Source organism: Cherax quadricarinatus, chromosome 98, assembly GCF_038502225.1.
Source record: "Cherax quadricarinatus isolate ZL_2023a chromosome 98, ASM3850222v1, whole genome shotgun sequence".
NCBI lineage: Eukaryota > Metazoa > Arthropoda > Malacostraca > Decapoda > Parastacidae > Cherax > Cherax quadricarinatus.
In genome coordinates, this window is record NC_091389.1 from 11482711 (window position 1) to 11507710 (window position 25000).

The following is a 25000-nucleotide window of genomic DNA, read 5'->3' on the forward strand; positions in this document are numbered from 1 at the left end:
TTAGTAACTTTGCTCCCCCCATGTGTGCTCTCCTGGCCACCTCGGCTAGTGTGTCGATCATTGCTCTGTTGCTCTCATCGTATTCTTCTCTTGGCCTCCTGCAGTTCTGTGGTGGGTTGTACATTACTGCAATTATCACCTTATGTCCCTCAGACTGGATTGTTCATACTAAGTAGTCCCTTTCGCCCATGCCATCCATTCCTTCCATTTTCTCAAAATCCCACTGGTTTTTAATGAGCAGTGCAACTCCTCCTCCCCCTCTCTTCCCTCTGTCTTTCCTGAGGATTTGGTATCCGGATGGAAAGATTGAATCTGTTATTATTCTGGTGAGTTTTGTTTCTGTGAGTGCTATTATGTCTGGGGATGTCTCTTTGATTCTTTCGTGCCACTCCTCATACTTGTTTGTTATTCCATCTGCATTTGTATACCACACCTTCAACTTTTCTAAGACTGTGGTCTGGGAGGTATATTGGGGTTGGGGAAGTGGGAGACTTGGTAAGGAACTATGGGTTGTTGCTGTGGGGGTGGAGTTTGTAATGTAGTGGGTGGGGGCATTGGATGTGGCATGGGTGTTTTGATTTAGAGTGTTTGGTTGCACTGGGGTTGACCTGGTTGGGAGGCTTCTATAGGAAGTTGTGAGGGAGGCTGTATTTGATCTTCTTCCTGGGTCTGGGATCTCCTGTCTGTCTTCTCCATCCCCTCTCTTTCCTCCTTTCGCCTTTGTACCATCTCTCTCAGTTTCTGCCTTTCTTCTTGTGTTCTGTCGCGGTCGAGATACACCTTCCTGTATGCCGGCATGTCCCTTAATCGTGCTTTCTCCTGCAGGATCCTGGTCCGAGTCGCTTCTGCCTTGAAGGTCACTTTCACTGGCCGGGTTCTTTTTTTTACAAACCCCCCTATTCTCCGAAAATTTTCCAGCTGGGTCATGTCGTCTTCTCCTATTGCTTTCATGATGCTTTCAATTGCTTTTTTTTCCCCTTGTTTTCTTGCTTCATATGTTTCCCCTTCAACTTCCTGGAGCCCATACACAAAGACTGACCTCACCCTTTCATTCTCCCACTGCGTATTCCTGTGTATCCCCTCATTTAATTTGGTTTCCTGCACTGCAGCTTTCCTTTCTTCAGTTTCACTGGCTAATGTACTTGGGCTCAGTGGCCTGTCATTTTCCCTTCTCGGCGTGAACGGGGGAGGGGAGGGTGAACGAGGGAGGGGAGGGATCAGGGGAAGAAGTGAGATGTCGGTGGTGAGGGGGGGGGGGGGAGTGTATGTGTGAGTCTGGATGTGTGTGTGTGTGTGTGTGTGTGTGTGTGTGTTTTTTTGTGTGGAATTATGTGTTGTGTGTGTGTTGTGTGTTGTGTGTGTGTGTGTGTGTGTGTGTGTGTGTGTGTGTGTGTGTGTGTGTGTGTTGTGTGTGTGTTGTGTGTGTGTGTTGTGTGTGTTGTGTGTGTTGTGTGTGTTGTGTGTGTGTGTGTGTTGTGTGTGTTGTGTGTGTGTGTACTCACCTAGTTGTACTCACCTAGTTGAGGTTGCAGGGGTCGAGTCCGAGCTCCTGGCCCCACCTCTTCACTGGTCGCTACTAGGTCACTCTCTCTGAACCGTGAGCTTTATCATACCTCTGCTTAAAGCTATATATGGATCCTGCCTCCACTACATCGCTTCCCAAACTATTCCACTTACTGACTACTCTGTGGCTGAAGAAATACTTCCTAACATCCCTGTGATTCATCTGTGTCTTCAACTTCCAACTGTGTCCCCTTGTTGCTGTGTCCAATCTCTGGAACATCCTGTCTTTGTCCACCTTGTCAATTCCTCTCAGTATTTTGTATGTCGTTACCATGTCCCCCCTATCTCTCCTGTCGTCCAGTGTCGTCAGGTTGATTTCCCTTAACCTCTCCTCGTAGGACATACCTCTTAGCTCTGGGACTAGTCTTGTTGCAAACCTTTGCACTTTCTCTAGTTTCTTTACGTGCTTGGCTAGGTGTGGGTTCCAAACTGGTACCGCATACTCCAATATGGGCCTAACGTACACGGTGTACAGGGTCCTGAACGATTCCTTATTAAGATGTCGGAATGCTGTTCTGAGGTTCGCTAGGCGCCCATATGCTGCAGCAGTTATTTGGCTGATGTGCGCTTCAGGAGATGTGCCTGGTGTTATACTCACCCCAAGATCTTTTTCATTGAGTGAGGTTTGTAGTCTCTGGCCCCCTAGACTGTACTCCATCTGCGGTCTTCTTTGCCCTTCCCCAATCTTCATGACTTTGCACTTGGTGGGATTGAACTCCAGGAGCCAATTGCTGGACCAGGTCTGCAGCCTGTCCAGATCCCTTTGTAGTTCTGCCTGGTCTTCGATCGAGTGAATTCTTCTCATCAACTTCACGTCATCTGCAAACAGGGACACCTCAGAGTCTATTCCTTCCGTCATGTCGTTCACAAATACCAGAAACAGCACTGGTCCTAGGACTGACCCCTGTGGGACCCCGCTGGTCACAGGTGCCCACTCTGACACCTCGTCACGTACCATGACTCGCTGCTGTCTTCCTGACAAGTATTCCCTGATCCATTGTAGTGCCTTCCCTGTTATCCCTGCTTGGTCCTCCAGTTTTTGCACTAATCTCTTGTGTGGAACTGTGTCAAACGCTTTCTTGCAGTCCAAGAATATGCAATCCACCCACCCCTCTCTCTCTTGTCTTACTGCTGTCACCTTGTGTGTGTGTGTGTGTGTGTGTGTGTGTGTGTGTGTGTGTGTGTGTGTGTGTGTTGTGGGTGTGTGTGTGTGTGTGTGTGTGTGTGTGTGTGTGTGTGTGTGTGTGTGTGTGTGTGTGTGTGTGTGTGTGTGTGTGTGTGTGTGTGTGTGTGTGTATGTGTGTGTGTGTGTGTATGTGTGTGTATGTGTGTGTGTGTGTATGTGTGTATGTGTGTGTGTATGTGTGTATGTGTGTGTCTCAGTAGTAGTAACCAGTTACCAGTCTCAGTAGTAACCAGTTACCAGTAACCGTCCGTTGACTCAACGACCAACCGTCTTGAGTCACGGTCTTCATATTGTGCTGAGCTGACACTATTTCAAAACACCCACTACGGGGTACTGGCCAGCCGCCTAGCCAGTTTTACGAGTGTAACCAAGGAGATAGGTACGGCTGCGGGCTCTGTCCACATAACAGTAATAATACGTAATTAACAGCCTACGTGAGTATTTCTACCCTAATCCACGTATCGAACTCCCACATGATAAATGGTGTACAGCGGTGTGGAGCGTGGATTTACGTTTTTAAGGGTAATTCAAGGCGTTTGAAGACTGTTGTGAGTAGCCGGCAGGGTCAAAGGTGAGTCTCCAGCCACCAGCTCTACCCTCGCGCACCACCAGCCAGCAGCAGCTACTCCCCTCAAACCTATTGCCTGCAAGCCTGTTGCAGCCGTTTCAAGCTTCCTGGCTTAGTTCGTGTGCTAATTGCTTCAATCTCCGAGGGGTTGACCCGGATTTTGCAATTAAGCCAGTCAGTAAGCCAGACTGTGGAAGTGAACGCCAGTCAGCCTATCATCCAGCCTGTCTCCTGTCATCCAACTGCTCCTCCGTGCTTTGTGCATCGTTACACGTCTTCCAGTCATCCATTCTCGTGGGGTAAGCCAGCCAGCCAACCCAGCTTCTAACCCAGCTGAGAGAGAGAAGTAAGCCACGCAGTAAGAAGTAAGCCAAGCTCCTCTGAGGTGTTGTTTATATCGCTTTGTGCTCCCTGTTGGATGCTAAGAGTGGTTTTTTTTTTACCATTCCTGTGGCATAGAGTGGGTTGTTAGCCATCTTCGTGGGTGAGTGGGGTGCGCGGCAGACCCCCAGCGTCCCCCCCCACCACTCTCTCTCCCACCACCCGGGGTGCGCGGCAGTACCCCAGCGAGAGTCACACCCACCATCCACCACCACCAGCCATCCACTCATCTACCTGTGGTTGTTTGCACCCTTGTACCGGGTCCTAGTACTGTTTTGGCTCACATAATTGGTCAAGAGATTGTAGCTGGTGCCAACGAGATAAAGCCAGTTATGTGAGTTCGCCTAGAACGCACATTTCTTCACGACAACAGTGAGTGTAGGTGACGTCAGCCCTCACCGCGCTGGACACTCTACCCCCCGCCCCACCACCAGTACTCACCGTCCGTCTCCTACTCCCGACTTCAGTGATAATTTTCTTGAGACATTTTTCTTGCATTTAAAGACATTTGCGTGTGTGAGACATTTATAGTAAATTGTTTGTGTACTCTAAACCTTGTGTTTTTCAGTGTAAACGCAGTATTCTTTGACTCAGTATTTTTTTTACAATATTTTTCAGTGTTTTCACTTATCTTATATTTTTCTGCTGTGTTTTTCTTTATGCTACTCCTGTCTGTAGTAAGTATTATTGTGTAGTGTACCAGTCAGTCACTCTGTGTGAAGTGATTCATTTTTTTTTTATTGTATTCTTTCAGCGTTGTATTCTCAGTATATCATTGTATTTCATGCAGTGATATTCACCCCAGTATACCAAATTTTCCATTTATTTCTATGTGTGTCATTTTTTTTTTCGTATGCCAACAGTGTCTCATTCCTCTAATTTTTTCGCAGACTGTGTACCATTATTTTTGCCAGCAAATTTTTGTCGTATCAGTCACAGCAAGATTTTTGTTGTATCAGTCACAGCAAGATTTTGTTGTATCAGTCACAGCAGGATTTTGTTGTAAGAATATTTTTTTAATGAAGTGTGCTCCGTCACTGTAAGTGTTATATTCCCTGTTTTGTTCCTGTGTTTTTATTCATATTTTATATTCTTGAACAAATTCACTCTTGATGCAATTTCAATTACTTTTAACGTAAAGTGTTTTCTTACTCTGTTTGAGTAAATTGTTTTGTCTAATTTACAATTAAGAGTTAAAGTGTTCAATCAGTTTATTTTTTTTTGATCTTCATAATTTTAATTCATTATTTTACCTGAGTTTTCCCAGTGACACTTTATTACTGCAGTGATTGTTTCTACACCTTATTTTGTTGCACTTGTTCTGAAGTGAATTATTTTGTTGAACTGTTCTGCAGTGAATTATTTTCTTTTATTGATATTTTTATGATTTATAATTTAATTTTGTCTATGCATTCTTAGAAAATATTTAAAATTTCCCAGTTAACAATTTAATAATTTTATTTTACACTTTCACATTGATTTAAAAAATTTAATTAATTTTTTTATTAGCAAGAGTAAAGACAGCTCATTTTGAATTTAATTCAGTCTCCAGTAATATTTTTACTTGTATATTTCAATGTAAATTTTTTTTATTTTTGTCAATAGTCCTTTAAATTGAGTTTTCCTTCCTCTTGCAGTGTATTTAGACATTATTCTGCAGAATTAGTTGTATATCTTTTCATTTCAATTCTAGAATTTTATATTATTTTTATTGTTCATTATTTTTGCTTTATTTGTTCTCGTGTTACTTTGCCATTATGTCTCACATACCGTCAAGTGATACTTTAGTGAATGTCGACACTCAGACCTCTCAGGCTACTACTGCTGGTCCTGTCATCAGTCCTCACAGTTCCTTACCGACTGACAGACCGACTCAGACACCGAGATATTATAGTTATACTCGTGATTCCCTTGATGCGTTACCTTTATTCAATGGCCATGTACATAGTCTTGAAGCATGGTTTGCAGCCATTCGTTCTCGTGCTAGTGCCCTAGCTGAAGGTCCTCCTTCAGAGGAAAGCCTTATCAGACTTGCTAAAGAAGCTCTTTATCGATCTCCTGCTGCTGTTCATGTTGTTGATCTCCTTGATATGCGAGACTTCAGGAATCTTACTAAGTGGTCACAATATGAGGAACTGATTCGTTCTTTCCTTGTCCCAGTAAAAACAGCTGATCCATATGTTGTTCTTAGGGAACTAGTGAATGCTACACCCATGAGTACTGAATCGTTGAGTGCATTTGCTGTTAGATTAGACAAACTTTTATCATCATTTATCAATGCTGTCCAATCATCATCTTTTCTCCCTGAAGAGGCTAAACCATTTACAGCATCAATTGCTAAAATAGCAGCTTTTGGAGCAATTAAAGAACTAATGCCGCCTGCTTCTGTGTGTGCTTATGAGGCTGATCCTCCAACTGTAACGATGGAACCTCTTACAGCCTTAAATCATGTACGTTCCTTGTGCCCCCAGGGTACTTTCCCTTGTATTAAAAGTAATGTCACACATATGCCTCAGTCTGCACCACCTCTTGTTTGCGCCACAGAGACAAATCGTAGTCGTCAACCATCTCAGAGATCATCAAGAACCAGTGTACAGAGTCGTTATACACCTCGTAGTATTCATAGTACATTCAGTAACCATAGTCGGCGGAATTGTTACAACTGTGGTTTCCGTGGCCATATTGCAATTAATTGTCCTGATAGTTACCCTAAGAGACGTCGTACTGATGATGAGTACTCAGATCTTCCCTACTGTACTTATCATAGAATACATGGACATGACACATCTGAGTGTAATGCTCTCTATAACCTTCAGTACTCTAGATCTTTCCGTGGTCGTTCCAACCGCAGAACCCGTCGAGGAAACAGATCTCGTGGTTTTCAAAATAACCAGAATCAGGCTCATTATTTCAATTCTCAAACTAACCAGAACCAGCCTCGTTCTTCCAATTCGGGGGAATTCGAGCGCCCCAGTCAAACCGCCCCATGGTGACAGTAGGTGATAATGAGTACACCATCCCCGTTCACAACTCCTTTGAAGCCTTAAGCAGTCTCGAGAATGACAACCCTGCTGAGGTTGTTGCTTCACATGTCTCTGACATAGATGATTTTGGGGATGGAGTAGAACAAGTCTTTTCTGATGAAAATCCACCTTTTTGTTTGCACATAACTTCCAATGCAACCATAGGCCCTATAGTGCAAGCATCTGTTTATAATGCGCCCGTTCAATTGTTCATGGACTCTGGTGCGCAAATCAATATTATTAGGTCTAGTTTGTTTAAAGATAAGAAGTTACGACATGTCCTTCTCGTAGAACCGACTCCTGTGTCCTCCCTTAGTGGAGTATCTGGTTCTCACCTGCGTGTCCGAGGTACGACTGCCCTAACCTTTTCTATCCAAGGTAGAGACTTCACTGTTTCCTTCCTTGTTGTCGATCAGATTACTTTCCCTGGTGACCTTCTACTGGGATTTGCTTCCATGCGAGACTTACGCATTGTGCTCGACCCTTATCGATGGCATGCACAAATTGACGACTTGATCGTTCCATTCTGGGGTTACCAGCTTGGATCCGAAATCTGTTATACTGCTGCAGAGTATGATGTACGGATTAAGTCCTTACAAGCTAATGCATTCTCCAGTAGCGTACCCAAGCGGTCAGGCACTGGTAATTCTGTCACTCCCATCAGTGTTCCACCTATACCTTCAGAATTGCAGGATAGTCCGATGCCTCAAGTGTCCGAGGACGCTCAGATTGCCTTGAGTGCTCAACCTATCCCTGCAATGCCTGCTAGTTCGAGTAGTAGTTTCTCCACAGGGGACGCCTTGTCGGAAAACAATTACTTGCAACTAGTAATGCCATCTCTTGTTGATGTCACATGCCGTCTGCAGAAAGACGTTTCTGTTGCGGCTAGTGCTCTCACTAGAGTGTCTGTAGTTGTTCCTAGTGTTCCAGATGGTGATAACGTCCTAGTTGACAGTGATTCCTGCAAAGTAAAAGGTCTATTTGTTGAACCATCCTTACATGTTGTAAGAGATAGTAAGATCCATTTCTACCTGGCCAACACTTCGGGTCACAGTGTTCGCCTTAGAGCAAATACCAATCTTGTTGACCTTGTTCACTATCCTTACCCTGTTCAGGTAGAGGATGAGTTGTCACCTGACCAGTGGGTCGGTGCTATTTCTGCCGGGGAGACCTCATCCACCTCACTGGATCAATCTGTTCCACCAGTTGAGGAGAAAGACTTAGCTCCCACTGACTTCCCAGATGAAGTCAAGCGTTTGTTGACTCTGTTGAACAAACGTCGTAAAGCCATTGCTTTACCAGGTGAGAAGATGGGTATAACGAACTTATTGTCCCATCGTATTCCACTTGAACCTGGTACTAGACCTATCTACATACCTGCGTACAGAATGCCTCATTCACAAGTTGCTGTCGCAGAAGAATTGATCAATCAAATGCTTGATGATGGAGTTATTGCACCTAGCAATTCACCTTGGAATGCACCCTTGATACTAGTACCTAAGAAGGATGGTACTTGGCGTCCAGTAATTGACTTTAGGAAGTTAAACGCAAAAACCATTCCAGATCGCTTTCCACTCCCTGTACTGGGTGATCTTTTACGTAATATCGGAGATAACAAAGTCTTTTCAACCCTAGATTTGTTACAAGGGTTTTGGCAAGTCCCTCTTCACGAGGACAGCCAAGAACTAACTGCATTCTCCACTCCTACAGGTCATTATCACTTCCTCCGTATGGCATTTGGATTACGATCTTCCCCTATCACGTTCTCAAGGCTCATGACTAATATCTTTAGAGGTCTCATAGGTAATGCACTTATGGTGTACTTAGATGACGTAATCGTCATGTCTAAAGACGTGGATACACACTTGAAAAGACTTGATGTAGTACTTGGTAAGCTTGAAGAAGCCAATTTAAAGATCAAACTGTCAAAATGTCAATTTTTCAGATCAGAAATTAAGTTTCTTGGTCACGTAGTCACTCCTAGAGGGGTTACGACTGACCAAAGTAAAGTAACTGCAGTACTAAATTTTCCAACTCCCAAAACTGCTGATGCCGTAAGATCCTTTGTGGGCTTAGCAGGTTTTTATAGATCTTTCATTGCCAATTTTTCTTCCATAGCTGCTCCTCTAACTGAGTTGCTTAAGAAAGATGCTCCTTTTGTTTGGACCTTCCGTCAAGAAAGAGCATTCCAAACTCTAAAAGAAAAGCTAACATCTGCTCCAATTTTGAAATTTCCAGATTTTTCTAAGCCTTTCTATCTGACAACTGATGCTAGTTCAATTGGCATAGGTGCCGTACTAGCTCAGAAGACCGATGGCAAGTACAACGCAGTTGCATTTGCTAGCCGAGTCCTTACGAAGGCTGAACGTAATTATACAGTAACTGAGCAAGAAGCTTTAGCAATAGTATGGTCTTTAAAGCACTTCCGAGACATTATTTATCAGTACTCTGTTCATGTCTTGACAGATCATGCTCCACTGATACCCTTATTCCAGAACAAACAACCTACTGGAAGGTTAGCTAGATGGACCTTGACTATCCAAGAGTTCAATCCCACCTTTGAGCATTTACCTGGCAAGTCAAATGTAGTCGCAGATGCCTTATCGCGACATGTTAGTATAGTAACTGCAGACCCTCCATTTAGTGCTGAAGATGTAAAGAATGCTCAACGAACAGATCCCATGTGGTCTGGTGTGATTCGATTCCTGCTCCAGGAAGATCTTATTCTGACTGTGAAGCCACCAGCACCCATCAGTGACTTTCTCATGAACCAAGAATTACTGTATCGAACAGCCGAGTTGGGTACTCCTAGCAGAAGAGTATACCAGTTAGTAATTCCACAGTCACTAGTGAATGTAGCCTTACAGCTAGTTCACGATGTACCAGGTGTTGCACACCCTGGTATGGATCGTTCAGTAAAACAAGCCAGATTGAAATACTTTTGGCCTCGTATGGCAACTGATATTTCTGAATATGTTAGGAAATGTAGTGTCTGCATGCAACATAAAGGCAATGCTAATGGTCCTAATCCAATCCAAGTGTATCCAACTACTAGCGAACCTTGGGAAAGAGTTGCGCTAGATTTGTTAACTAATTTCCGATGTTCCCTCCAAGGTAACAAACATCTGTGTGTTATGGTAGACCATTTCACCAGATATTGCGAGTTAGTTCCTATTGCAGATAAGACTGCCGAGACAGTAGCTAAAGCGTTTAAAGAACGCATTATCTGCAGGCATACCACCCCTAAGTCCCTAGTAACAGATAATGGAGGTGAATTCTGTAATGAAATTCTTGAAAATTTGTGTACCTTGTACAAGATCTCTAAATCCACCATTGTTCCTCATCATCCTGCCAGCAATGGGTTAGCGGAACGAACCAATAAGAAAGTACTTGATGTCTTGAGAGCCACTATCAATCCCAATAGTGAAACTTGGGATGAAGTTATACCTGATGTGCAGTGTGCTATAAATTCTGCTTACAATGTTTCTATAGGTGACACTCCACATTATGCATTGTATGGTGTAGATAAACGTTTGCCTTATGAGTTGTTATATTCTAATCCGAAACCAAATTACAACCCTGATGATTTCGTAGCAACTCGTACCAGCTTAGCTCAAAGTGTTTTTAGAAGAATCCGTGAAACACTTCATAAATCAACAGCTGAATTTACAAGAGTCGCAAACACTCGATCAAAGCCATCCAAAATCAAAGTAGGTTCGAGAGTTATGCTGACTAATTTTAACAAAACGTCTGCAATGCCAAAGCTTGATCAAAAGTTTGTTGGTCCTTATCGCGTAGTTGAACATATCACTGGTAATAAGTATAAGGTTAGAGAGATTAGTACTGGTCAGTATAAAGAATCGCATTTGGATCATATGAAGTTAGTATGTGATGATAATGACGTTCCAACCCAGACTAATGTGACAGACTCTGACAATCCTCCTGATCCTGTACTCTCTTCCTCTGATACTCAGTCAGATGATCAACCTGAATGTCGTTATTCCCTACGTACACGACAGGTATTGAGAAATCCTCAAGTATCATTTGTAACTTCCAATTCAGATTTGCCTCAAATACAGCATGAGTTAGCCAATGCTACAGAGTTTGATCCTCCTAGAGATGACACCCATTCTGCATATGCCAATCTTACCCTAGCAGAGTTGGGGTTAAATGTAAATAACCTGTATAGATGAATAATTACAGTATCAACTTATCAGTATTCAAGAATTTTTTTTTGTGTTCATGTTCTCTCCGCATTCTGAGAGTTAACAGTCTAGATTTGCGTGCACCGAATCTGCCTTTCTGTTAAACACTCTTTCTTTGTATATATTCCTTCCTCAGAATCCGTAGATCACATGAATACAGATCGATCGATCAAAATTTTTGTTTTTATCACTTGTAATCTCAATGTTGAGTTCGTTGTTCATTTGTTGAGTTTTAAGTTGTACTATAGTATACCTTGTATTGCATTACAGTTTCAGTTACGTAAGCTTTCATTCCAATGTTCTACTTATGTATCTATAATGTTTAATGTTGTGTACTTTGACATTGTATAGAATCAGCCCAAGCCGTATACCTGCCATCTCTAGTTTGTATTAGTTGTATGTCGGGACGACATACGTTAGCGTCGCCGAGCTCTCAGTAGTAGTAACCAGTTACCAGTCTCAGTAGTAACCAGTTACCAGTAACCGTCCGTTGACTCAACGACCAACCGTCTTGAGTCACGGTCTTCATATTGTGCTGAGCTGACACTATTTCAAAACACCCACTACGGGGTACTGGCCAGCCGCCTAGTCAGTTTTACGAGTGTATCCAAGGAGATAGGTAACGGCTGCGGGTTCTCTCCACATATCTACGATTATACGTAATAACAGCCTACGTGAGTATTTCTACCCTAATCCACGTATCGAACTCCCACATGATATGTGTGTGTGTGTGTGTGTGTGTGTGTGTGTGAGGGTGTGTGTGAGGGTGTGTGTTGTGGGTGTGTGAGTGTGGGTGTGTGTGTGTGTGTGTGTGGGTGTGTGTGTGTGGGTGTGCGTGGTTGTGTGGGTGAGTGTCTGTGTGTGTGTGTGTGTGTGGGTGTGTGTGTGTGTGTGTGTGTGTTGTGGGTGTGTGTGTGTTGTGGGTGTGTGTGTGTTGTGGGTGTGTGGGTGTGTGTGTGTGTGTGTGTGTGTGTGTTGTGGGTGTGTGGGTGTGTGTGTGTGTGTGTGTGTGTGTGTTGTGGGTGTGTGTGTGTACTCACCTAATTGTGGTTGCAGGGGCCGAGACTCAGCTCCTGGCCCCGCCTCTTCACTGATCGCTACTAGGTCCTCTCTCTCTCTATCTCTGCTTCCAGAGCTTTGTCATACCTCGTCTTAAAGCTATGTATGGTTCCTGCCTCCACTACATCACTTGCTAGACTATTCCACTTCCTGACGACTCTATGACTGAAGAAATACTTCCTAACATCCTTGTGACTCGTCTGAGTCTTCAGCTTCCAATTGTGACCCCTTGTTTCTGTGTCACATCTCTGGAACAACCTGTCTCTGTCTACCTTAACTATTCCATGCAGTATTTTGTATGTCGTTATCATGTCTCCCCTGACCCTCCTATCCTTCAATGTCGTCAGTCCGATTTCCCTCAAACTTTCTTTCTAGGGCATAGAGCTCCGGAACTAGCCTTGTTGCAAACCTTTGCACTTTCTCTAATTTCTTGACGTAATTGACCAGGTGTGGATTCCAAACAGGTGCTGCATACTCCAGTATGGGCCTGATGTACACGGTGTACAGTGTCTTGAACGATTCCTTACTAAGGTATTGGAACGCTGTTCTCAGGTTTGCCAGGCGCCCGTATGCTGCAGCAGTTATCTGGTTGATGTGTGCCTCCGGAGACATGCTCGGTATTATACTCACCCCAAGATCTTTCTCCTTGAGCGAGGTTTGCAGTCCTTGGCCACCTAGTCTATACTCTGTCTGCGGTCTTCCTTGCCTTTCTCCGATCTTCACGACTTTGCACTTGGCAGGATTGAATTCGAGAAGCCAGTTGCTGGACCAGGTGTCCAGCCTGTCCAGGTCTCTTTGAAGTCCTGCCTGATCCTCATCTGATTTAATTCTGGAGTTTACCTGGAGTTTACCTGGAGAGAGTTCCGGGGGTCAACGCCCCCGAGGCCCGGTCTGTGACCAGGCCTCTCCTCATTAACTTCACATCATCTGCAAACAGGGACACTTCTGAGTCTAACCCTTCCATCATGTAATTCACATATACCAGAAATAGCACTGGTCCCAGGACCGACCCCTGTGGGACCCCGCTCGTCACAGGTGCCCACTGTGATACCTCATCACGTACCATGACTCGTTGTTGCCTCCCTGTCAGGTATTCCCTGATCCATTGCAGTGCCCTTCCTGTTATATGCGCCTGATCCTCCAGTTTCTGCACTAATCTCTTGTGAGGAACTGTGTCAAAGGCCTTCTTGCAGTCCAAGAAAATGCAATCAGCCCACCCCTCTCTCTCGTCTCGCACTTTTGTTACTTTGTCATAGAACTCCAGAAATTTTGTGACACAGGATTTCTTCTTCTTCTAATGACCAGAGCTTTGGTAAGATGGGTAAGGAAGAAGGATGGGTAAGGATGGAAATATTGGAAAAGGGTTGGAGGGGTGGGAGAGGTAGGATATAAAAGGTAAGTGGCCCAACCACTTTGGTGTAAGTTAAAAAGTGTATGTAAATTGATAATATATTCTTTAAGGGGTATAATACTAACCCATCAGAGTCACATAGATATAATAAGTATATAACTACATGACTCTGAATTGGTAGTAGTTATACAAGTTGCAATTGCTTTTTTTTCTTTTTTTTTTTTTTTTTTTTTTTTTTTTTTCTTTTTTTTTTCGCGATTGCACAACGGATATTTATACAACAAGAAAGGCAATAATTTTCTGGCCGGTTTATAAGCTCGTGACAATAGCTTCTTAATGGTGGTGTCCAACAATAGTCAATAGCATAATTTTACATTAGAAAGTTATTTAAGATGTCTCCCTAATTGGGGGCGATGATTTGTTCAGTATACATAGAAGGGTTCTGGTAGTATCCAATCTTCTTCGTCAGGTAAGTTGCTCAAAATCATGGGTCGAGGGTAATCATCTTTATGAATAAAACGACGAACCCTCTGTGGGAGAGTCATTCTTTGAGTCCTGTGAGGCGGAGTATTGATGGTGTAATCGGTGGTATTTATCGCTTGTATAGGATGTTCTCTATCTGGCATGTATAGTTCTTGCATTGTATAAAGTTGTTTCTTTTTTAGGGTGTCAAGGCGTACATTTATGGCAGTAATATCTTGTTGTGTGTGTAAATCTGCCATTTTAACTCTGTCTCTCCTCCTGGTATCGGTAATAAAGCGAAGAGCACTATTCTGGACCCTTTGTAACCGTAGCATGTTGGTCTTTGTTGTTAATGACATTGGGACACAAGGGTATTCAAGTATAGGTCTTATTATCATTTTATACAGATGTTTTTTGACATGTTGAGGGGCTTGATTGAATCGAAAGAGTCTGCTAAGACCAGCTTTGGCTGTGTTGATCTTTTTAGTTACATGAGATGTTGAGTGGAGCAACCTGTCTATTTCATATCCCAAGATCTTGTTAGGGTTTCTAATGGCTACAGGTGTACCTCTGATGGAGATACCCCCTTTATCTTCGATGGTTGATGCAAAACATCCTATCGTGCTAACAAGGACCTTGTCAGGATTAGTCGTAATTCTCCATTTCTTCTCCCAATTAGATGTTCGACGAAGTTCAATATTCATTTTTTCTATGACTCTCTCATACTTGTATTTTCCTGTTACTGGAGTTGATGAGACGACATGAATAACATCATCTGCAAACTGTGTCACAATTGTGTCATTAAACTCTGGTTGAGGAAGGTCATTCACATAAATGTTAAACAGAAGTGGACTGAGACAAGGACCTTGTGGGACACCAGCCGTCGGTATAAAAGGTTCTGTCGACTTGCCATGAAAGGTGGGAATGATTTTTCTTTGAGTTAAGAAATTATAAATCACTCTGAGAAAAGTCCAGTTATGGTCTGGTAGGTCAATGAGTTTGTATATAAGGCCATCATGCCATAAGCTATCAAAAGCTTTATGAACATCTCTGGTGGCAATTAAGGCAAGATTGCCCTGCTGTTTTAGACTTGCTACAGTGTCAAAAATGACATTTATTGCATGACTGGTACTTCTATGTGTTCTAAAGCCAAATTGTTTTTCAGTAAACAAGTGATTAAACTCCATATAGTAATTCAATCTGTTGGAAATGACTTTCTCAAGAACTTTTCCAGTGACTTCAAGTAAAGATATAGGTCTATAGTTCCCAGGTTGGTGGATGTCTTTATTGGGCTTACCAAGAAAGATCATCGTAGCAGTCTTAAAAACAACTGGAAAATGTCCTGAGGCCAAGATGGCATTAAATATATTTACCAAGGACTGTTTGCAATTTCTAGGTAGGTACTTTATTTGTTTCATTGTTATTCCAGAGAGGCCAGGGGCTCTATTTCTCATTCTTCCAATAACCTGACTTATCTCTAGTAATGTAATAGGTCTAGTAAGCGGGTGGGCATCTTCAAGAGTTGAAGTATCGATGGTAGGTAGTGATTGTAGATCATCCAAGTTCTCATCTCTCCATTCATTTACTAACTGATAATGATTATTATTAAATTGACGACTGTTATTGTGAGAGAGAATTTTCTCCCATACATCACCCATCAAATTAGCCTGGTCATGTGGATCGTCAAGTTTAATTTCAACATCTTCATCATCCTCATCAGTGAAGGTATGAACTAGGTAGTTAGGAGCCTTGTGCTTTCCCCCTAAAAGTTGTCGGATCTTACTCCAAAATTTTGCTGGTTCACGTTTATATTGATTAGCTTGAAGAACTAGAAATTTCCATATGTCTCGTTTGTGTTGACTAATCATGTTAATTAATTCTTGCCTTAATCGGTGCAGTGTAGCTGCTGGTGGTTGTCGCGTTTGAAGATGCCTTCGACATTCTGCTTGATAATTTCTTAAAGTGTCTCTAATTTCTCTAGTAGGTTTATATTGTTGGTATATCTTTGTGGAAGCTAATTGACAAGTTGCATTAGTAGCTTCAATTATTCGATTGTGCAGGGACCTGATTGCATCATCAATTGCATTGGAAGGTAGATTTTCCAAAGACACAATTTCATCCTCACCCAGATATGCCCTGAAGGGGTCAAATCCTAGGGTGTTAAGATTGGGTTTAGGAGTTACAGGTATTCTAAATGGAGAAGTTTGTAGTTGTATTATAACAGGGATATGGTCAGATCCTACATTTCCACCAGGAGATATACGACAGTGAAAGATGTCACAGTCTCTGTTTGTCAGTACAATATCTGGTGTTCCTGGATGAGGTCCAATGTACGATTTGAAGAATGGGCCTTGAAATGACAAGTTTCTAGCTGTCATGATATTAAAGAGTTGTTTTCCTTTTAAGTCACCCAGTGGAATACCAGCTCCACAGTTAAAGAGGGCAGGGTGATGAGCATTAAAATCTCCAGCTAGAATTGTTGGAATATTTCTGCTTAATATCCTATGTAGAGGAATTGACTCTATATATGGCTGTCTCGGGGGAAAATATCCAGTTCCTATCACTAGTTGTCCATGCGACGTTGTTAGTTCTATTGCAAGAATGTTGTCTTCATCAACATGAATATTTTTAAATGTATAGCCTAATTTAACCAGGATGGCTACACCACTAAACGGTCCTCTCGATTTCTCCACAGTACAGTATCCACGTAATTTAATATGTTGATCAACTCTTGCAGCTGTCTCGTTCAAAAGTATAACATCGGGATTGTAGTTATGTAGTTCAACCTCAAGAAGGTAACGGTTATTAAAGAAATGTTGAACATTAAGTTGGAAAATTGTAATCCCCATTATTTCTTATTCTTCGCTCGTACACTGCGTTCTGAACGCCTGCAAGTAATGTCATGTGTTGTATCTACACTATCCCTGCTGGACTCGTCAAGGGGAAGAGGGAACTTTTGCGTGGATGCTTGTGTATTAAAAATGCCATCATCTTCACTAGAGGCAGTAATATTAACAGATTCATTAGAATCGTTAGAGTCGTTAGAGTCATCATCATAAAACTGAGGTATGCTATTCTCAGTTTCAGGAAGCAGAGGCTCGTGAGAGTTAATGGGAGACTGTGTAGGCTCCAAGTGAATATTAGATAGGCAAGGTGAGTTACCTTGGGAAAGTTCCTGTTCAACAGGATCAGCTACAATAGCGAGAGAGTAGGCACCACTTTCTGGGGCATTGTTATGTTCAGGTGTTGACTTATCGGGTTGAGAGGAGTTGACAACCTGGGTTTGCGAGGAGGGCGATCCCTGGGCCAGGGATGACTTAGGCTTATTTTTAGATGTAGAGTATGGTACATACTTTTTGTTATGAGAAGGCTGGGTCATAATGGCCTTCACATTTTCAGGGATAATGATGGGAGTGATCCCATAAGCCTTTAACAGATCATTTAAAACACGAGAGCAGAGTTGAATGTCACCACTTGCTGTGTCTTTGGCCACCAAGTACATTAGTTGTGCTCTCGTTATATCCCCGTCTGTGGATACGTGAGACATATGAGATGCGACTGAACCTTGTTGTTGTGTCTGTTGTAAGTGAGGGTTAGATTGGGGCACTCCAAGAGGGGCAGAATTCCAAACATTGGAACCATTGGTAGAGACCTGAGGAGTCCCACTTGATCCAGGCAGAGCTGGGAAGGAAGTTTGGGACATGGTTGGCGGTGCCTGGGGAGTGGTCTTCTTAGAAGTGGATAGTTTCTTGGCGTCAAGAATTTTCTGCATTTCCTTTTTTCTTTCAGGACAAATAGCAGAAACAGCATGATGGTTTCCATTACAGAGGACACATTTAGGTGAATTTTTATTGGTACAATCACGATAGGAATGTTGGCCAGAGCAAATGCTACAAATTTGCCCTTGTATACTGCATTTGTTGTTGTTATGACCAAAGGCATAACACTTGAAACATTGTGTCACACTGACAAAGCAATCAAGAGAAATTTGGTCAGATGTACATCTGGTACTGAAACATTTGAAGCCATTTTGACACACAAGTTTGGCCTCCTCAGGTGTCTCGAGTATTAATTTTAAAGTTACCTTATTGTTGTTGGAATTCGAGAATTTATGTGCTTCTACAGCTCTAAGGTCAGAATTCTCGGTATTAATGTTATCAACAATTTCATTAACAGTGCTGTGTTTCATAAAACTGTTGATTCTGGCCACAAACACAGTCCTCTGAGCTTGATAGCTGTCAGGTGCAACTGGGGTAACACCAGAAGTCTTCAGTTTATCCAAGACATCATGCTTTAGTAGTTGAAGTAACTCTTCTTCTGAAGAGAGGAGAAGTACTGCTCCAGCGTGGGTTTGAAAAACATCCACTGGAGCAACAGTTGAGTTGGAGCAAATACATTTGAGAATGTCTTTCGTGGACATTTGATTTCCATCAATGCGTAATCTTACACGAATCCTCGCCATGATGCCTAGGAAGGTGCATCTGGCAGAGGAGTTGCTTAACAAAAAGGTATCTTTCCTTAATGTTAGCCTAACATCCTATTTCAGCTGACTTATGAAGGTCAGCCCCTAAGATAGCCTACCCTCGAGTAGTGAGGGGAAAGGGCCCAAGGCAAAGAGTTAGTTTAATATGTTTATTATGCACCCCATACCCATCCTGTGGGCGGTAGTCACCACATACCCATCCTGTGGGCGGTAGTCAAAAGATTACAGAGGTACATAATTGGTCCAGGGACTGGACTCCAAAGTTTTGATAGCTGAGCAAGTTACAGAGGCAATGAACTCACAATTTACAAAGGTAATGAACTCACAATTTACAAAGGTAATGAACTCACAATTTACAAAGGTAATGAATTCCAGGTAAGTCTGGTCACAATCATGACAAGTTACAAAGGTATTTACAGATTACAGAGGTACGTAATGGGTCCAGGGACTGGGCCCCCAAAGTTTTGATAGCTGAACTAGGTACAAAGGCAATGAGCTCACAAGTTACAAAGGTAATGAATTCTGTAGAATGGTTACTTACGTTTATACTTTGGCTACAATCATGAACAAATTATAGAGTAATGAGCAAAGATCGGCTGGATTTTAAAAAACCACACGGGCTACCAGATGGTCAAAATGCCTTGTGTTAACTCGCCAAAGCGAAGTTGCCGAAAAATAAGAAGATAGGACAGTCAGAAGGATAGCAATGTATGTAGTGTGTTAAGTGTGTGGGCCAGTGTTGTTGTATGGGTGAGGGGAGGATGGGGATGAGAGGGGTGAACAAGCAAGCAAGTCACCGCCTTACCCTCTTGATGGGATGGGGCTCGAAGTGACTGCAAGCAAGTCTCCTCTCAGCTCTGGTGAAGAACTACTCAGGATAACCCAAGTAAATTCTCGAGCAACAGTGTTCAGAGTTGCTCAGCTGACGAGCAGGAACGACGACGTCTTCTCTCCACGGTGGCTGGGCTGCAACTCTCTGTCTTGTCATATCATAGATGGCAACACTCAACACGCCTTTGTTTACATCAGAACAGCTGTGTTTTCCCGCTACTAACTGTCAGGATTTGCCTTCCATGAATCCGTGCTGGTTGTCGTTTATAATCTTGTTCCGTTCCAGGTGTTCCACCACTCTCCTCCTGATAATCTTCTCCATAATTTTGCATACTATACACGTCAGTGACACAGGTCTATAGTTTAGTGCCTCTTTTCTGTCTCCTTTTTTAAAAATGGGAACTACATTTGCAGTCTTCCATACCTCAGGTAGTTGCCCAGTTTCCAGGGACGTGCTGAAGATTGTGGTTAATGGCACACACAGTATATCTGCTCCCTCTCTGAGGACCCACGGAGAGATGTTGTCTGGTCCCATCGCCTTTGAGGTATCAAGGTCACTTAGCAGTTTCTTCAACTCCTCCTCAGTTGTGTGCATATCATCCAGCACTTGTTTGTGTCCCCCTCTGTCCTGTCTTCTGTATGTGTGTGTGTGTGTGTGTGTGTACTCACCTAGTTGTGGTTGCAGGGGTGGAGTCACAGCTCCTGGCCCTGATTCTTCACTCATCTCTACTAGGTCACTCTCCCTATTCCATGAGTTTGATCATATCTCATCTTAAAGCTATGTATGGATCCTGCCTCCACTACATCACTCTCCAGACTATTCCACTTCCTGACGACTCTATGACTGAAGAAATACTTCCTAACATCCCTGTGACTCATCTGAGTCTTCAACTTCCAATTGTGACCTTGTTACTGTGACCCCTTGTTACCGTGTCCCCTTGTTACTGTGTCCCCTTGTTACTGTGTCCCCTTGCTACTGTGTCACCTTGTTACTGTGTCGCCTTGTTACTGTGTCACCTTGCTACTGTGTCACCTTGTTACTGTGTCGCCTTGTTACTGTGTCACCTTGCTACTGTGTCACCTTGTTACTGTGTCACCTTGTTACTGTGTCCCCTTGCTACTGTGTCCCCTTGCTACTGTGTCACCTTGCTACTGTGTCCCCTTGTTACTGTGTCACCTTGTTACTGTGTCACCTTGCTACTGTGTCACCTTGCTACTGTGTCACCTTGTTACTGTGTCACCTTGTTACTGTGTCACCTTGTTACTGTGTCCCCTTGCTACTGTGTCACCTTGCTACTGTGTCCCCTTGTTACTGTGTCACCTTGTTACTGTGTCACCTTGCTACTGTGTCACCTTGCTACTGTGTCACCTTGTTACTGTGTCCCCTTGTTACTGTGTCCCCTTGCTACTGTGTCCCCTTGTTACTGTGTCACCTTGTTACTGTGTCCCCTTGTTACTGTGACCCCTTGCTACTGTGTCACCTTGTTACTGTGTCACCTTGCTACTGTGTCACCTTGTTGCTGTGTCACCTTGTTACTGTGTCACCTTGTTACTGTGTCACCTTGTTACTGTGTCACCTTGTTACTGTGTCACCTTGTTACTGTGTCACCTTGTTACTGTGTCACCTTGCTACTGTGTCACCTTGCTACTGTGTCCCCTTGTTACTGTGTCACCTTGTTACTGTGTCACCTTGCTACTGTGTCACCTTGCTACTGTGTCACCTTGCTACTGTGTCACCTTGTTACTGTGTCACCTTGTTACTGTGTCACCTTGCTACTGTGTCCCCTTGCTACTGTGTCCCCTTGTTACTGTGTCACCTTGTTACTGTGTCACCTTGCTACTGTGTCACCTTGCTACTGTGTCACCTTGTTACTGTGTCCCCTTGTTACTGTGTCCCCTTGCTACTGTGTCCCCTTGTTACTGTGTCACCTTGTTACTGTGTCCCCTTGTTACTGTGACCCCTTGCTACTGTGTCACCTTGTTACTGTGTCACATTGCTACTGTGTCACCTTGTTACTGTGTCACCTTGTTACTGTGTCACCTTGTTACTGTGTCACCTTGTTACTGTGTCACCTTGTTACTGTGTCCCCTTGTTACTGTGTCCCCTTGCTACTGTGTCCCCTTGTTACTGTGTCACCTTGTTACTGTGTCCCCTTGCTACTGTGACCCCTTGCTACTGTGTCACCTTGTTACTGTGTCACCTTGTTACTGTGTCACCTTGTTACTGTGTCACCTTGTTACTGTGTCACCTTGTTACTGTGTCACCTTGTTACTGTGTCACCTTGTTACTGTGTCACCTTGCTACTGTGTCACCTTGTTACTGTGTCACCTTGTTACTGTGTCACCTTGCTACTGTGTCACCTTGTTACTGTGTCACCTTGTTACTGTGTCACCTTTCTGTGTCACCTTGTTACTGTGTCCCCTTGTTACTGTGTCCCCTTGTTACTGTGTCACCTTGTTACTGTGTCCCCTTGTTACTGTGACCCCTTGCTACTGTGTCCCCTTGTTACTGTGTCCCCTTGTTACTGTGTCACCTTGCTACTGTGTCACCTTGTTACTGTGTCACCTTGCTACTGTGTCCCCTTGCTACTGTGTCCCCTTGCTACTGTGTCCCCTTGCTACTGTGTCCCCTTGCTACTGTGACCCCTTGCTACTGTGTCCCCTTGCTACTGTGTCCCCTTGTTACTGTGTCACCTTGCTACTGTGTCCCCTTGTTACTGTGTCCCCTTGCTACTGTGACCCCTTGCTACTGTGTCCCCTTGCTACTGTGTCCCCTTGCTACTGTGACCCCTTGCTACTGTGTCACCTTGCTACTGTGTCACCTTGTTACTGTGTCCCCTTGTTACTGTGTCACCTTGTTACTGTGTCACCTTGTTACTGTGTCCCCTTGTTACTGTGTCCCCTTGTTACTGTGACCCCTTGCTACTGTGTCCCCTTGTTACTGTGTCACCTTGTTACTGTGTCCCCTTGTTACTGTGACCCCTTGCTACTGTGTCCCCTTGCTACTGTGCTACTGTGTCACCTTGTTACTGTGTCCCCTTGTTACTGTGTCCCCTTGCTACTGTGTCCCCTTGCTACTGTGACCCCTTGCTACTGTGTCACCTTGCTACTGTGTCCCCTTGTTACTGTGTCACCTTGTTACTGTGTCACCTTGCTACTGTGTCACCTTGTTACTGTGTCACCTTGTTACTGTGACCCCTTGCTACTGTGACCCCTTGCTACTGTGTCCCCTTGCTACTGTGTCACCTTGCTACTGTGTCCCCTTGTTACTGTGTCACCTTGTTACTGTGTCACCTTGTTACTGTGTCACCTTGTTACTGTGTCCCCTTGTTACTGTGTCCCCTTGTTACTGTGTCACCTTGTTACTGTGTCCCCTTGTTACTGTGTCCCCTTGCTACTGTGTCCCCTTGCTACTGTGACCCCTTGCTACTGTGTCACCTTGCTACTGTGTCCCCTTGTTACTGTGTCCCCTTGTTACTGTGTCACCTTGTTACTGTGTCACCTTGTTACTGTGACCCCTTGCTACTGTGTCCCCTTGCTACTGTGTCCCCTTGCTACTGTGTCCCCTTGTTACTGTGTCACCTTGTTACTGTGTCACCTTGTTACTGTGTCACCTTGTTACTGTGACCCCTTGCTACTGTGTCACCTTGCTACTGTGTCCCCTTGTTACTGTGTCACCTTGTTACTGTGTCACCTTGTTACTGTGTCACCTTGTTACTGTGACCCCTTGCTACTGTGTCACCTTGCTACTGTGTCCCCTTGTTACTGTGTCACCTTGTTACTGTGTCACCTTGTTACTGTGTCACCTTGTTACTGTGTCCCCTTGCTACTGTGTCCCCTTGCTACTGTGTCACCTTGCTACTGTGTCACCTTGTTACTGTGTCACCTTGTTACTGTGTCCCCTTGTTACTGTGTCACCTTGTTACTGTGTCCCCTTGCTACTGTGTCCCCTTGCTACTGTGTCACCTTGCTACTGTGTCACCTTGTTACTGTGTCACCTTGTTACTGTGTCCCCTTGCTACTGTGTCCCCTTGCTACTGTGTCCCCTTGTTACTGTGTCACCTTGTTACTGTGTCCCCTTGCTACTGTGTCACCTTGTTACTGTGTCACCTTGTTACTGTGTCCCCTTGTTACTGTGTCCCCTTGTTACTGTGTCACCTTGTTACTGTGTCCCCTTGCTACTGTGCTACTGTGTCACCTTGTTACTGTGTCCCCTTGTTACTGTGTCCCCTTGTTACTGTGTCACCTTGTTACTGTGTCCCCTTGCTACTGTGTCACCTTGTTACTGTGTCCCCTTGCTACTGTGTCACCTTGTTACTGTGTCCCCTTGTTACTGTGTCACCTTGTTACTGTGTCCCTTTGCTACTGTGTCACCTTGTTACTGTGTCACCTTGTTACTGTGTCACCTTGTTACTGTGTCCCCTTGTTACTGTGTCCCCTTGTTACTGTGTCACCTTGTTACTGTGTCCCCTTGCTACTGTGTCACCTTGTTACTGTGTCACCTTGTTACTGTGTCACCTTGTTACTGTGTCACCTTGTTACTGTGTCCCCTTGTTACTGTGTCCCCTTGTTACTGTGTCCCCTTGTTACTGTGTCCCCTTGTTACTGTGTCCCCTTGTTACTGTGTCCCCTTGTTACTGTGTCCCCTTGTTACTGTGTCCCCTTGCTACTGTGTCCCCTTGTTACTGTGTCCCCTTGTTACTGTGTCCCCTTGCTACTGTGTCCCCTTGTTACTGTGTCCCCTTGTTACTGTGTCCCCTTGTTACTGTGTCCCCTTGTTACTGTGTCCCCTTGTTACTGTGTCACCTTGTTACTGTGTCCCCTTGTTACTGTGTCCCCTTGTTACTGTGTCACCTTGTTACTGTGTCCCCTTGTTACTGTGTCCCCTTGTTACTGTGTCCCCTTGTTACTGTGTCCCCTTGTTACTGTGTCCCCTTGTTACTGTGTCCCCTTGTTACTGTGTCCCCTTGTTACTGTGTCACCTTGTTACTGTGTCCCCTTGTTACTGTGTCCCCTTGTTACTGTGTCACCTTGTTACTGTGTCCCCTTGTTACTGTGTCCCCTTGCTACTGTGTCCCCTTGTTACTGTGTCCCCTTGTTACTGTGTCCCCTTGCTACTGTGTCCCCTTGTTACTGTGTCCCCTTGTTACTGTGTCACCTTGTTACTGTGTCCCCTTGCTACTGTGTCCCCTTGCTACTGTGTCCCCTTGTTACTGTGTCCCCTTGTTACTGTGTCACCTTGTTACTGTGTCCCCTTGCTACTGTGTCACCTTGCTACTGTGTCACCTTGTTACTGTGTCACCTTGTTACTGTGTCCCCTTGCTACTGTGTCACCTTGTTACTGTGTCACCTTGTTACTGTGTCACCTTGTTACTGTGTCCCCTTGCTACTGTGTCCCCTTGTTACTGTGTCCCCTTGTTACTGTGTCCCCTTGTTACTGTGTCACCTTGTTACTGTGTCACCTTGTTACTGTGTCACCTTGTTACTGTGTCACCTTGCTACTGTGTCACCTTGTTACTGTGTCCCCTTGTTACTGTGTCCCCTTGTTACTGTGTCACCTTGTTACTGTGTCACCTTGTTACTGTGTCACCTTGTTACTGTGTCACCTTGTTACTGTGTCACCTTGTTACTGTGTCACCTTGTTACTGTGTCCCCTTGTTACTGTGTCCCGTCTCTGGAACATCCTGTCTATCTCTGGATAGACAGTGTGTGTACTATCTTAATTCCAGTATAATTCTTGATAAATAGTAATATATTTTTTCTATTTTTTCCTAGTAAGAACAAGGAGTTTTTCCCTGGTAATACTAATAACAATAATAATTATTTTTTCCTAGTAAAAACAAGGATATATTTTCTCGAAGTTGATGTTCTTTTCCCAGGATGAACAG

General features: G+C 43.9%; 1 protein-coding gene across 3 annotated transcripts in view; it reads left to right on the forward strand.

Annotated features, from left to right (window-relative positions):
• The window catches only part of b (glutamate decarboxylase-like protein black), a 123819-nt gene that overhangs the window by 51279 nt on the left and 47540 nt on the right, over positions 1 to 25000 (forward strand). For 2 of the 3 annotated variants that reach the window (XM_070105404.1, XM_070105406.1), the window contains exon 2: positions 19542 to 19657. The exons of the other annotated variant lie outside the window; for it this stretch is intronic. The gene's annotated coding sequence lies outside the window, so the exon portion shown is untranslated. The remainder of the gene's footprint in view (positions 1 to 19541; positions 19658 to 25000) is intronic. 3 annotated transcript variants of the gene reach the window in all.